General features: G+C 28.2%; 1 long non-coding RNA gene across 2 annotated transcripts in view; it reads left to right on the top strand.

Moving 5' to 3' along the window:
- The window catches only part of LOC138866773 (uncharacterized), a 193,693-nt gene that overhangs the window by 115,761 nt on the left and 65,432 nt on the right, over positions 1–12,500 (top strand). For both annotated transcript variants that reach the window (XR_011399659.1, XR_011399658.1), the window contains exon 3: positions 3,729–3,893. This is a non-coding gene — a long non-coding RNA (uncharacterized lncRNA). The remainder of the gene's footprint in view (positions 1–3,728; positions 3,894–12,500) is intronic.

Genomic DNA, 12,500 nt, shown 5'->3' with positions numbered 1-12,500 from the left:
CCTCGACATAATCACACGCGCATACCAGGATGGCCATAAAATTCAGACTTCAGTGAACAGGATGGTAGTGAGAGCGTGACTGGTCTTCAGGACTATGGTACAGTATATGGCAGTGAACCAAATTAGATTTTGGGAGTTGCCACTGGAAGCGGGTGAGCGTTGGAGAGCTCTGGCGGACCTCGGCCACTGTCCACACTCGGAGGTAAACGGTTAACAGACAAGGTGAGTTGGACGAGGCCAATAGCGAAAGGAAGGAAGGAAAGAAGGGGGAAAAAAAGGGTGACAGGAAAGGTGAGCGTTGGACGGGGCGTTTCGCAAAAGGAAGGAAGGAAAGAAGGAAAGGAAGAAGGAAGAAAACGGTTAACTGGCAAACTGGATTAGCAAAATGAATGGAGGGAAAAAGGAAAGAAGATATGAAGGAAGAACAACTGAAGGGAAGAAAGGGAAAAAGGAATAAAGCGGTCAACACTCGAGGTGAGAAGAACGAGACGATAAGTAAAAATAATTGAAAAAAGAAAGAAAGGTAATATGGAACAACAACGGAAATTTGGAAGGAACGACTGAAGAACAAGGAAAAAAAGAGAGGAAAAAGAAGAAAAAGAAAAAAAAACGGAAGAAAGGAAGAAAACAAGAACAAACACTGAAAAGAAGAAGTCATAAGTGTAAAAAAAAATAAACTAAATGAAGAGAACGGAAGCAAAAAGTAATAATAACTAGAAAAAAAACTAAAAAAAAATTAAACAGTGCAAGCAAATCGAGTCATAGCAAAGGTAAGTAAAAATTGTGTAGAGGAATGCATGCAACATACAATCAACTTGAAACCTATAAATATGTAAAAGCCCTTGCGTTACGGTGGTTCAAAGGTATTAGACGAAAATGGGAGTGTATAAAAAGCAAAGATCACACGAGCCAAAGAAAGGGAGTGAAGTTATTTGGTTAAATGTGAAGATGAGATATTTTCTATGCCTAGGATGAGCGGTTTATAGGTAGCCTGTGAAAGTGATTGTTGTTGTTGTTGTTATTGTTATTATTATTAACAGTATCTTTAGAATCTTCATCATTATTATTACTGTTATTGTTGTTACTATTACTAGTATTGTTAATATTGTTGTTGTTCTTCTTATTATTATAATTATTATTATTACTATTATTATTATTGTTATTATTATTATTATTATCATTATTGTTATATCATTATTGTTATATTATTACTATTATTGTTATATCATTATTACTATTATTATTTTATATCATTACTATTCTCGTAATTATTATTATTTTTGTTATTATAACTTTTATTGTCATTATTATTTTCATTCCTCTTATTATTATTTAAAAAAATATCATTCTTCTTCTTATTATTATTATTATTATCATTATTACTACTATTATTATTATTGTTATTATTATTATTATTACTATTATTATTATTATTATTATTATAATTATTATTATTATCATTATTATTATTATTGTTATCATTATTATCATTTATATTATTATCATTATTTTCACTATCATTATCATCATTATCATGATGATTATTATCATTATTATCAGTATTATCATTATTATTATTATTATTATTATTATTATTATTATCATTATTATTATGATTATTATATTCACTTTTTATTACTACTATTTTTGTTATTATTACTATTATTATCATCACTGATGTTATTATTACTATTATTATTATCATTAGTATTATTATCATTATTATAATCACCATTATTGTTATTATTACTATTATTGTTACTATTATTATTATCATTACTATAATTACTATTATTACTATTATTATTACTATTATTACCATCATTATTATCATTATCATTATAATGATAATAATGATAATAATTGTTATTAATATAATCACGATTTTTATTATTATTATTATTATTATTATTATTATTATTATTATTATTATTATTATTATTATTATTATTATTATTATTATTATTATTATCATTATTATTATCATTAATATTGTTATTTTTATTGTTATCATCCTCATTATTATTATTACCATTATTATTATATTTATTATTGATATCATTGTTATCACTATTGTTATTGCTACCAATATTAGTAATATCAGTACTGTTATTATTATCATCATTATTTTTATTACTGTTATTATCATTATCATTATCGTTATTATTATCATTATTATTATTATTATCATTATTATTGTTATTATTATTGTTATAATTTTAATAGTATTATTATCATCATCATTGTCATTATCATCATTATTATTAACATTATCACCATCATTCTAATAATAATTATCATTATCTTTATCAATTTCATTATCATCATCGTCATCATTATCATTGATATCATTGTTATCAATATTACTATTATCACTATTTTTTTATATTGTATTATCTTGCCATCGTAATTATTATTTTATCACAATAATTATCATTATCATCATTACCATTACTATTATATTTTTTATTATTATTGTTATTATTATTATTATTGTTACTATTATTATTATCATTTTTATTATTATCATTGTTATCATATTCATTATCATTATCATTATTATCATTATTATTATTATAATCAATATCATCATTTTCATTAACGTCATTATTTTTATTATTACAATAATAATGATTATCATTATCATTTTACTATTATTACTGCCATTACTATTATTATTATTATTATTATTATTATTATTATTATTATTATTATTATCATTATTATTTTAATTATCATTTTTATCATTATTATTACTATCATTATATTTTTTTATTGTTATCGCTATTGTTATCGTAATTGTAGTTTCACTGTAATTGTTATTTTTATTAACAATATTATTACTATTATCAGCATTATCGTAATCATAAACTTTATCATTTTTATTATCATTATTTTTTCTATCATCATTATTTTTAATGTTATTTATATTATTACTTTCATTATCACTATAATTGTTCTTATTATAATAATTATCATTATCACCACTATTATTTTTATTTTCATTATAGGTTCTTTATCTTCAAGATTCCAAGCTCTGAATTGCAAATATGTTAAATTTGATGATAAATTTTATGGAATTTGATTTTCCAAATATTGAATTTTAACATAAATTTCATAACCTCAACGCAGTCTTTTAGAATATTCGCCTCTCCTCTAGAGACAAGCAAGGGTAACCCGAGAAATATTTTATTATGATGAAATACCGAATCAGAATCATTAATAATGAGAGACAATTAAAGAAAGGAAATGGCTTATTTTTTCTAATGGCAGCGTCTATGTGGTGTAATTATCATAATATAATTTGTACTTTTTATTGATAACCAAATTCTTGTTATAGCTTTTCGTCTATGTATATGTAGAAAAATGCCATTGTTATAGAATGAAAGAAAATTATAATGTTTTATTATTTGTGGGATATTAATTTGTCACCTAAACTAGTTATATTCCTTCTCGTTTTAATATTTCTCTCTCTTCTAGGTCCACAATACCGAAAGACAACGGATGAAGAGGAAAAGAAAGATAATAACGGATTTTTATATGTACATCTTCACTATTTCCGTTTCTTTTTGATTCGTTTCAGGTCCTCTTTACCGAAAGACGCCGTCGTGAGAATCATAGAAAGCCTAAATATATATATCTATATGACTCTTCCTTCCGTAAGCATAATTCCAATACGTTTTTCTCTCTAGTTAATTCCATTTTCCGATCTCTCTTTTTTCTCCTAGACCAAGAAAATACCCAAAGACGCCGTAGCCATTAGTCCAGCATCTGCGGTAGTTCCTCCGGCTTCTCCACGGCGTCTCCACGGAACACGGCGGCGAAGCGGCGTGGCGGCTTCGGCTAAGACGCGAATCTTCAGTGCTCGGCGTGACTGCCACAGCGACGCTCCGGTGAGTCGTAGATTGCCGATATATTCCCGTTGGAGTCGGCGGAGGAAGCCGGGTGTTCGGTTGTTCCTTTATCGGTTATTTGCTTTGATTTTTTTTGCTTTATTTGCTCGTTTTCTTTATTTTTGTGGTGTTGAAAGTAGGGTGTAGATATAATTCGAAAGCATTGAATCCCTTTGTACTTTTTTAGATTTTTTTTTCTACCCTTGTTCTTTATTTTTCCTTTTTATCTATTCTTAACCATTATTTTATTTCTTCATTTCTTCATAGCAGCGATTAGAATAGTTAGATATTATTTCGATTTCTAAATCTATTGTAATCTTTATTTATCTATTTTCTTTCTTCTTTTCGGCAGGATTCCAAGGTATAATATCCAGTAATACAAACAAAAACTGGAACCGCTGACGTTGCATGTGCACTAAGCAATATCCCTCTTTTCTGGTTCTTTATAAACATTAACTGTTCATATCTCAGTCGCAAAATCGTTGCAACAAACATTTTCAGTCTCGAATATATCGCTGTATTTAAAAAGTACCGTTTCTTTTTAATTGCTTGCTCTATTAGGAATAGGAAAAGGCAGTGAATGTGTAAAGGATTTAGTTCGATTTATTTTCTTCGTTAAAATGAAGAGAATCGGTGGCCGTTGTGGAAGATTTCATTCGGCGAGATGCGTCGAGTGAAATAATTTCGACGTGAATAATATAAAGCAAAGAAAGACGCATTCAAAAAGATAGGGAGAGAAGACGAGAGGAAGAAGTAGATGGATAAATAGATAGATAGATAGATAAACATATATGTAAAGATAGAATAAGTCAGCAAAAAGAAACGAGAGACAAAAAGAGAAAGAGAATGAGAAAAAAAAAAAACAATCAGGCAAAAAGCCAGAAAGAGAAGCAAAGCGACAAGCATAAAAAAAAAAAAGAAAAAAAAAAGAAAGAAAGACAGAGAGGAGGACTGGGAGAGAGAAAATTCCCCTCAGCCTGAAGCACTGTACTTGTTTGCTCAGCTCCCTTCCCTTGATTATTTGATCAGCTTTATTCGCCAGTGGTAAAAAAATCACAGTATTTACTCCTTCCATTCTTGCACACAACTACCCTTGAAGACCTTATTCGAAAGCCATTAATCTCTTTGCTTTGTATATATATAAATAAAAAAAAAATCGCTGCACAAGCCATGACTGTGAACACCTTTGCAGAGTCGTTGTTCTGTAAACCGATTAAAGCGATGTTTTTTTTTCGCTACTTTTTTCACCACACTACTCGCGTTTTCATTTTTTTTTTTTTTTTTTTTTTTTTAATAGCACGCACCGCCGAGTTGTTAGCGGAGAATATGTCAACTATATGATTCATTTTTTACCTCTCCTTCTCTTGTCACTCCTTTTTCTTCTTTTCTTCTTCCTCTTCTCATCTTTCTTGCCGTTCTTTATCGGTTAGCGCTATGTCTCCAGCCTTTAGCTAACCAGTCATGATTTAGCGAAGTGCGCTCGGTAAAGCCTCGTAGCGGAAAGAGCTCAAGATCGGCCGTGGTTAAGCGATGCAAGACTACATCGCTGGACCGCTGATGATGGCGATGATAATGACAACAAAAAAGAAAGAAAGCAAGCAAGCAAGTTAAAAAAACGTTGAGAACTTCAACATGCGAGAAAACAAAAAAGAAAGCAAGAAAGAAAAAAAAAAAAAAAAAAAAAAACGTTGAGAACTTCAACATGCGAGAAAACAAAAAAGAAAGCAAGAAAAAGAGAAAGAAAAAAAAAAAAACGTTGAGAACTTCAACCACCGAGAATTTTTTGCAATGATATCAAAGCAAAATGAGAGCAATATTATAATCGTAATTATGATTATATCGATATTAACAATGCTGATGAAAATCAGAGTAACAGTATGCCCCAGACATATATAAAAGAACATAATAATTATAATAATAGATGTATTCATATCAGTGATTATCATTCTCTTCTGTTACTACACCTACTGACGCTATGATAACAGATTATGGTTGATATTGAATGAAAAATAATCCTTTTAACTGCTTATTATTCCTGCTATTATTCCTGTATAATATGCTATGGCTTCTCACCACTGATAATGACGCCTTTTAATATTGGAGGCAATATAATGTTAATAGTATGATGTTGATATTGAAAATATTAGTAATAATTAGATGTTAAAGATAGATATGGTAATTGTAATAATGATGGTAATAATGATAATGATAATAATGATAATGATAATAGTAATAATAATGATAATAATAAGAAGAATGATAATGGCAGTAATGATGATGACAATAGGGATAATAATAATAATAATAATAATAGTAATAATAATGATAACAATAAAATTAATAATAATGATAATGATAATGATTATGGTAATGGAAAGTATAAAGATAATAACATGATAATGATGACAAAAATGATAATGATAACGATAATAATGATAATAGAAAGGTAGCAATAACAAGGATAATGATAGTTGTAGTCGTACCACCAGTAGTAGTAATACTATTAATGATAATGATAATTACAACAACACCGATACCAAATTCTGTTTATTGCTTTAGTTAATATTATGCTTACTGTGTTTGGATGTTTTCCTACCTTATTTTTTCTCTCTTTTCAAATATTACTTTTCTATTTATTTATCAATTAGGCATTTGCACAATTTTATGGAAGATATAGAATTTAATTAAATCATCAATGTTGTATTGCTTGGCAATGAGATAAATTATATCAAAATAGAGAATAATAGAAAAAATATATATACTGTTAATGAAAGCAATTATGACTAAAATCAATATCATGATCATGCTTAAACAATGATGACAAATATAACATTTAATCAAATAATATTGTTCAATATAACTAGAGAACAGAACCAAATAGATTAAACAAATAAATTTTATGAAGTTCAACAACTAAATTTTTAAACGGAGTGATGAAAAACATAAACACACAAAAGTTTAGGAAAATCTACGGATAAGAAACCCAACATTCAGATACAAAATCGTCGACAAGGCAAGGCGCTATAGAGATGCTTTAGGCGACTTCATATAGGCGAGCAGGCGGCTAGCGTCGGCCTACGGTGATGGTTACTACCTTGGAAATAACCCTTTATTTTATTTTATTTTTTTATTGCTATCATTTTTTTTATAGATGTTACTCCTATGAGTATTATTGTTGTTATCATTGACATCATCATCATTATTATGATTATCACCGTCAATGTTCCTTTGTTACTGTCTTTGTTATTATGATTACTTCGATTAGAATTATCGTCATCTCTTACAACAAGAGTTACATTACAGTTATCTTCATTGTTGTAAATGCATTCCAGTCATCAGTAGTTATAACAATTTCATTGACACCATTAACGGCTTAGGCAATATCAAGATAATACAAATATTGTTCTTACAAGTATTATTGCACTATGTGTACTATTGCTACTCTTGCAATAACGAAGGTAATGATAATGTTAACAAAAATAACAATTATAGTTAAGATAAAAGATATTGTTATTGGTAACGGAAATTAAAAGAAATGAAGAATTTTAGTATTGACTATCATAATATCCTTGATTATACTGGCAAGAAAATGATGGTAGTGAGGATGATAATAGCATCAATTAAATCATATCAACAATGATATCAGCAACAATACTAATGGTATAATGATGTAGTAGCAACAGTGAAAATGAAAATACTATGATAATCACGAAGACAAAGATACGAAGGAGGAGGAGGAGTTAATGATACACAAAAAAATAAGAACTATGAAGATGATAATGATACTGGCACAATGGCAGAGCATCTCGACCTGCTAATGCCCCAACATTATTAATAAACCATTCTCACGGCTATTAATATTACACTTACTACTACTACTACGCCTGCAACCACTTTTCACCCGGAATACCTCCACCTCCTCTCCCTCCTGCCTTCCACCATTCATTGCTCATGTAACATACAAGTCACCACTCAAGATGAAGGTTGGAGTGAGTAGCTATGTCAGTTCTGGACACCTCACCCTTTCCATTTCTTAGGCTTCCTTCAGTTTACTTCTTCCCATTCTTCCTGTTTCAGCTTCCTCCTTTTTGGTGTTGCTTCTCTTGCTTTATTTTGCATTCTACTTTTCTTTTTCTTCCCCTTTTTTTCTTCCTTTTGTTTCAATCTTCTATTCCATTTCTTCCCCTTGTTTGGCCTCCTTCTCCTCCCCTGCGTTTCCCCCCTCCCTCCCTCTTCTTCCCCTCCTCCCTTTCTCGTTTTCATCTACAACTTCTTCCTTATTTTTCTCCTCCTCCTCCTCTTGCTTCCCATTTACATCCTGGGTCTTCAGCAGTTCCATTCCCTACTCACCTTTCTGTTCCTTCTCCTCTCCATCCTTATTCCATCCCCTCGTCCTCCTCCCTTCCCCCTTCCTCTCTTTCTTCTTTCCTTTACTCTCCCTTTTCATCCCTCCCCTCTCTCTTCATCCCTTTCCTCTCCCTCTTCTTCCCCTTCATCCCCCTTCATTCTCTATCTCCTTTACGTTCCCTTCTCCCTCTTTCCCATTCTCTTCTTCCCTTTACTCTCCATTTTCATCCCTCCCCTCTCTCTTCATCTCTTTCCTCTCCCCCTTCTTCCCCTCCTTCCCCCTCCCCTCTCCCTTCTTCGTGTACCTTGGGCCTGCAACATCAACGAGGCTAGTTCTTCCGGGGGTCTGGAGCCACCTCAAGAGACGGGGGAATTATTTAAAGGGCATTAAGAGTGGGGGAGGGAAGAAGGGGAAGAGGAGTACGAGCAGGAGAGGGGGTTACAGGAGGAAGGGGAAAGGGAAGGGAAGGCGCAGGGAAGGGGAAGGGAGCCGAGGCAGGGGAGGAGCTCTTCCCAAGAGGTGGTAGATAAGCTCCCCGGCGTCCTGTGCGATAGACATCACTATTATACACGCGCGGGTGATGAAAGATCAAGTTCGGGTTGGAGGTGTGAGAGTCGAGATTTAAGACATTTTGGGGCATGTTTAGAAAGGGGGCTTTGTAGATAGAGGTGGTGGGGGTGGGGAGGGGATAAGATGGGGGGGGAGGGGGAAGGGAAAGGGGGTGGGGACGCAACATTTGATACGTGCAATCATGGAGCAACTCGAGAGAAAGGTTATCCTTTTATATGGCTGGGTGTTAGCAGCAAGGATCATCTCAGTGTGGATGTTTAAATCTTTATCATTGTTATTTTATCCATGGCATTATTTTCACTGTGTGCTTTTGTTGTTACTGCTTAAATAAAGAGAAAACTTTCTGATACAAATAATATAATGGGGATTTTTTTGTTGTTCTTGTTAATGAAATTCCTGCTGTTTCATTTATGATATTTATGAAAGCGATGAAAATAATGATAATACAAAAACAAAACTGAAAAAATCAAATTGATTGTGTTTATTCTTTATCTATAATTATGAAATACTCACCAATAGTAATGAAAAGATTAAAGATAATGAGTGTGCTAACAAAATTAATGAATATGATGATAACAAAAGTGAAAATCATACTAATGATAATGACAATGATACCAGGAATAACTCTAGTGAATATGATGATAAGTGTTATACGAATGGCGATGGCAATGATAATAGTAATAATACCAATAATGATATTAATAATCAATTCAGCTGTAACAATATTTAGTACTGTTACTGTCTCCATTGTTATTATCATTGTTATAATTATCATTTTATTATCATTGTTGTTATTGCTGTTATCGTTACTATCATTATTATTATCTTTATTATTATTACTGTAATTATTATCATTATCATTGTAATTATTATTACTATTAAAGTAATCATCGTTGTTATTACTTTTATTATTATAACAATTCTCATCATAATCATTATTATAACAGTTATTTTAATTACAATGATTACGGAAGTACCATTGCCAAGGTAATTGTTGTTGCTATTGTTGATATTGTTGTTCTTATCACTATTAGAGACATTGTTGTTCTTATTTCGAATATCATTGTTATCATCATTATTCCTTCTATATTAACAAATTATACTGTAAAAATCATCAGTATTATTAATATTTTCGTTGACATTATGATAATGTTAATGGTCATAATGATAATAATATTGATAATTAGGACTAGCATTATTTTTATTATTATTGTTATCATTATCATTATTGTTAGTATCATCAGCATTATGATCATTTTTGTTAATGATTAAATTCATCATGATTGTTATTGTTATAGCACTTATTGATCTTGTTATATTTATTAATATTATTGTTATTATTATATTATTATTATTATTATTATTATTATTACCCTCAGTTTTATTATTATTGTTGTTATTGTTATCAATATTATTAGGATCATAATTAATGTTATTGTTACTGTTGTTTTTATGATTATTATTATCACTTCCATTATTGTTTTTACTATTATTTCTTTGACATTACTATTGTTATTATTACTATTATTATTATTATTATTATTGTCATTATTATTATTAACATTATTATTATCATCACCATCATTATTATTATTATTGTCATTATTATTATTATTATTATTATTATTATTATTATTATTATTATTATTATTATTATTATTATTATTATTATTATTATTATTATTATCCTTACAATTATTATTATTATCATTATTGCTATCATTATCATTATCATTATCATTATCATAGTTACCATAACTTAGATAATTTTCATTAAGATAATGACAATGGTAATGATGACAATAAAAAAAATTGTCATTGCATTAGTAATAATAATAATGGTGATGATAAAAATATTTCTAACAACAACAATGATAGTAACAATAACAATAATGATAACAATAATAAAAATAAAGGATAATAATGATATTAGTTATAATTATATTAATAATGATGATAATATAATTAATAATGAAATTATTGATAATGATATATGATTAGTAATAATGTGATTAATAATAATGATGATAACGGCAAGAATGATAATAGTTATAATGAAAAATATACTAAAAGTATTAGATAATAATCATCATCATCATCATCATCATCATCATCATTATCATAATAATAATAATAATAATAATAATAATAATATTTTTTTTATCCTTCCGTCATTATCATTACATTACATAATGATGATGATATAGAAATAACAATGATAACATAATGATAATAATCATTATGATGGTAGAAAGTAATTGATAACTAAAAAGTAATATCAATAATGAAAATGATAATGATAATGATAAAAACACTAGCAATAATAATTACAATGATAATGATAAAAATAAAAATAATAATAGCAATAATCACAATATATAATGATATTGATATTGTTGTTATCATTATTATTATCATTACCATCATTATTATCATTATTATTATTATCATTATCATTGTTATTACCTTATTATTGCTATCATTATCATTGTCATTACATTATTATTGCTATTATTATCATTGTTATTACATTATTATTGCTATCATTATCATTATTCTAATATTGTTTTTATTGTTATTATTGTCAATAACATTATTATCATTACTATTTCTATTATTGTTATTATTATTATCATTATTATTATTAATATTATTATTATTATTATTATTATTATTATTATTATTATTATTATTATTATTATTATTGGTATTACTATCATTGTTATTATTATTACCATTATCATTGTTTTTATTATCATTATCATTATCATCATTACTATAATTATCATTATCCTTTTTAGTAGTAGTATCATTAGCATTTGTATTAATATTGTTATTTAATTATAAGATTTTTTTTTTTTTTTTTTTTTTTTTGCTATATTATTATCTGTATCATTAACATCATTATTGTGTTGATTACTATAATCATAGTATGATTGTCATCCTTATCATCACTTTTATCATTATTATTGTTATTATTGAATACTACTGTTACTTTCTTTATTATATACCTGATCACTGATTTTATTAATATCTTGATCCTCTATGTCTTTTAGATTATTGATATTGTTGATTTTATAATAAATCTTATTATTACTATAATTTTTATAACTATTATCGTTGTCCTTATTATCACTATTGCTGTTGGTGTTAATATCATTATTATGATTATTGTCATTATTATCATCATTATCATGTAATTATTATCATTAGTATTTTCATTATCATTAATGTAATTTTTAGTATTATCATCATCACTGTTACTGTTGTTTTTTTAATCTATCTTTACTATTTTGTAGTTATTACACCATTATCATTATTAGCATTATGTCCATTATTATTACTGAAAGCACCAGCATATTATCTTAATATTCTCGTTATTGATGGTAATACCTTCACTAATTTTGATAACACTATCCACATCATACTATATATTCTCTTTACTACTATCATAAATTTTGCTATTTTTGTTTCGTCCTGATAGCCTCAACATCAACTTATTACCATCATTATCATTATCACTACTGGTTATTGATAAAGATTCTTCTTGTTTGTAACTCTAGTGATGCAGTAATGTTTGTGTTACGGTAGGACACCATGTCGCAAATTAAAACTCTTGCTGTAATGATTTTTTAATTATATGATTCATTGGATTAATCATTGAAAAAAAATCTTTGATTCCTCCGTGT

Source organism: Penaeus vannamei, chromosome 27 (assembly GCF_042767895.1).
Source record: "Penaeus vannamei isolate JL-2024 chromosome 27, ASM4276789v1, whole genome shotgun sequence".
Lineage (NCBI taxonomy): Eukaryota > Metazoa > Arthropoda > Malacostraca > Decapoda > Penaeidae > Penaeus > Penaeus vannamei.
This window is presented reverse-complemented; position numbering and strand designations above follow the sequence as displayed.